This window comes from Hyalella azteca, unplaced genomic scaffold, assembly GCF_000764305.2.
Source record: "Hyalella azteca isolate HAZT.00-mixed unplaced genomic scaffold, Hazt_2.0.2 contig14192, whole genome shotgun sequence".
NCBI lineage: Eukaryota > Metazoa > Arthropoda > Malacostraca > Amphipoda > Hyalellidae > Hyalella > Hyalella azteca.
Genome location: NW_025944084.1, coordinates 132,819 through 136,603, shown reverse-complemented (window position 1 = coordinate 136,603; position 3,785 = coordinate 132,819). Strand labels below are relative to the sequence as shown.

At 43.1% G+C, this 3,785-nt stretch overlaps 1 protein-coding gene across 2 annotated transcripts in view; it reads right to left on the bottom strand.

The window, feature by feature from the left end:
- LOC108674681 (transmembrane and coiled-coil domains protein 2) overlaps positions 1-1,705 on the bottom strand; it is a 36,984-nt gene extending 35,279 nt beyond the window's left edge. For both annotated transcript variants that reach the window (XM_047883977.1, XM_018162648.2), the window contains exon 1: positions 920-1,705. The gene's annotated coding sequence lies outside the window, so the exon portion shown is untranslated. The remainder of the gene's footprint in view (positions 1-919) is intronic.
- Between the last annotated feature and the right edge of the window lie 2,080 nt (positions 1,706-3,785).

The following is a 3,785-nucleotide window of genomic DNA, read 5'->3' as shown; positions in this document are numbered from 1 at the left end:
TGGGATGAAGCTGGTCAATGATACGGGGACTGGGATGAAGCTGGTCAATGATACGGGGACTGGGATGAAGCTGGTCAATGATACGGGGAATGTGATAAAGCTGGTCAATGATACGGGGGATGGGATGAAGCTGGTCAATGATACGGGGACTGGGATGAAGCTGGTCAATGATACGGGGAATGGGATGAAGGCTGTTAAAATAAAAATATAAATAGCATGATGACATTCGCAAACGTGACGCCAGTTTACAATGCGTAGTGTGACGATCAACTGTGGAGCGTGCCTAGGTCAGAGTGAGTCTACTCATCATGCGTGCGCCGCATACTCAGCAGAGTAACGATATCGTAACTCTATGACAGGCCTGTACGTAAGAGCGAACATACCCATGGTGGGTGGTGTGGACGCTGCAATTATATGAATCGTCGTACAACTCTTTGATACCAACACACGTTGAATACACGGCGTGGTTGTTTATGCAGCTGCTGCTACTCATTCATACAAAACACGGGAAGCCTTTGGCTTCCTAGTACTATTCAGAGAATGAATAAGTATTTCCGATGAGGTGCTGTAATAACACTAAGATACACATAAATTGATTGGTCCTCCTTAGATACTAAACTGATCGCATTCCTGGGCAAGTGTCGGCTAATGATTGCTGATTGATTACGATCATTAAGGGGATTAAGGAGCAATTTTAAACAACTTTTTACACGATTGAAGTGAAATCCACTCATACGTTTACTGAAAAGAATTAGTTGCAGAAATGAAGAGTTTCAAAGTTTATCTAAATTCACACACGCATGATAAATATAGGTTTAAGTAAGAATAGTCTTTACATAACATACCGTAATCATATAGAATATTATACAAATTTATTATGAATTTAATTAAAATATGTACTTAAGCCGACGTTACTCACAGGTTGTAAGCATGGCGGATGACTGTGGATGGTGTGGTGGTGGTGGCAGCGGCGGACGTTGGTGTGCTAGTGGTGGTGGTGGTGTTGGTAGATCCACCACCACCACCACCAGCACTACCAGCAGTGCTGGTGGTGAGGCTGGTCCTGGCTGGAGACGAGGCTCTGGATGAGGTTGAGTTAGAAGACGTGGTCACGTCTGTAGACACGTCACGGCTCGTTATCCTCACGATTCACGGCACAGTAACGTTTCTCGCACGAAGCACGGTACCGTTTTACGAGCGATGAGTGAGGGTTAAAAGCTTGAGGAACAAAGGTAGGAATATAACTAGGGATCAAAACCCGACGACTGGGCAGCTGATGACATGTGGGCAGTTAAACCAGGGCTGGAGATACGACAATAGCACACACAGAACGCAGCCGTGATGATGCAACTCTAAAAACCTAATTATAATCACTGCCACAAAGGCTTAAATATCACGTATCTCGGTGTAGCTTGACAATCATCTTACATACAACACGTGGTCTGCATAATAATATCAGGAGCAGCAACACTTCACTCAATAAATATACAGTTAAAAATTATAGAAACTTGCAACGCACAATTTATGTCGTTTATGTTTAACTTTTAAGAAAGTGAGTCATCAGAAGTCTTTCACAGAGCAGTTGTCACTTCTCGTGTCTGCGTAGGTAATTAATTTACAGTATTGCTTTGAAATCTGATTCACTAAACACTAATTTTCATCACAATAAAGTCGTTCTAATTTTCACTCCTATTCCGTAATTACCTGAAAAGAATAAGATCCATTAAGAAAACAAGCCAACTTATTTTTTCATGAATAGCATCACGTATCCGTAGTCAATTCTTCTAAACATCCACGATTCGCGATCAGTTGAGTGTCTCAAAGCTTACGTAGAAACATAATAAGTAGGTATCTTAGAACGTCGTAGATCTTCATTGATCAAAAATTCACTTAATAATTAACAACAATATTTATTAATAACAGGATAAATTATAATATTGACGGATATGAACTTGGGTAACAGTGAAAATATATCCTATTTTTGCCTTCCGCTAACTGCTTTGAAGTCGTGCATACACTGTGAACCGTGCAATTTGTTGTGACCATTGCTAGAATCCCGCGTTCACTTTTGTTAGTATTTATTAATGCAGTAACAAATTTTACCTCATGTTCTAAACATTTTGATGTAACATCGTTAGAGTAACTATAGTTAGGATGACCGAACGATGAACGATCTTCTCCCAAAACTGGCAATACCGACGACGGATCGATGTACCTAGTCGATATCATTACAGGATGTTGACTTGAAAAGTTAATTGCAGCTCGTAACCGCTCCTGCACATTAAGTGAAGATGTCCCGTTTTCATTACAAGCTTGCAAGAACAATAAAGCGAAGCAACGTTTGTTCATTTTGTATACTGCCCTGGGGACACAGCTTGTGGAAAGAACAGCGTATTAGGGAGCAGGAAACGAGATAATAACAGGACAACAGAGGGAACAGAAAAGGGTAAGAGGGAAGATCACACGAGATGGCAATAAAGGGAGGGTAACAGGGTAAGAGGTAAGGTTAAAAAAGATTTAACAGAAGGAAGGTAACAGGGTAAGAGGGAAGGGTTAACAAGATGGTAACAGAGGGAAAGTAACAGGGTAAGAGGGAAGTTGAACAAGATGGTAACAGAGGGAAGGTAACAGGGTAAGAGGGAAGATCACACGAGATGGTAATAAAGGGAGGGTAACAGGGTAAGAGGTAAGGTTAAATAAGATGTAACAGAGGGAAGGTAACAGGGTAAGAGGGAAGGTTAAACAAGATGGTAACAGAGGGAAGGTAACAAGATAAAAACGAAGGTTAAATAACCATTATAACAGTTAAACAGAGAGAAGGAAACGAAGGAAGCGAGGCGCAGAAGGGCGACCGAGGAGGCGCACGCTGCTACACCCACACCGCGGGGCCGGCGGGGATGGGCGCTATTGATCCCCTCGGGTGCCTCCCCTCAGCCACTCTCCTCTCCAGGGCTGTGTTTTCCAGCCTACACTCGTGACGTATAACACGTCACACGTCACCTTTTATGACTAAGTACAACATCTCACACGTCACGTTTTGTAACCTCAGGTAAACCGCATCACACGTCACCTTTTGTATAGTCAGACACACCACGTCACACTCTCCCCTTGCATCGTCAGGCACAACACGTCACACCTCCCCTTGCATCGTCAGGCACAACACGTCACACTCTCCCCTTGCATCGTCAGGCACAACACGTCACACACTCCCCTTGCATCGTCATGTACAACACGTCACACTCTCCCCTTGCATCGTCAGGCACAACACGTCACACACCCCTTGCATCGCCAGGCACAACACGTCACACCCTCCCCTTGCATCGTCATGTACAACACGTCACACCCTCCCCTTGCGTCGTCATGTACAACACGTCATCTGTGACGACCACACAATAAACACAGATAACACTTCTCCATCAATCCTTGTATAACAGACAAAGGAGTAGTAGAGCTACGTGAAAAGAAATATAAGGCAATACTGAATATATACATAATAAAGAGAGCATGAAAAATAAAGCTAAGGCAACAATGAATCCTCGACAACATCATACACATTAAAATGTACGTTATACAAATCATATCGAGGTTCATTCAGAAAATTCAAAAGAAAATGAAAATCAAAATTCAGATCTGCCGAAAATTGAGAAATTATGCTTAAAAACTGAATAAATTCATATCAAATCACGCAGTGAAGCGCGCTGTCCCCACGCTAGACTGACCGCTGTACCCACGCGGGACTGAGCGCTGTCCCCACGCTAGACTGAGCGCTGTACCCACGCTAGACT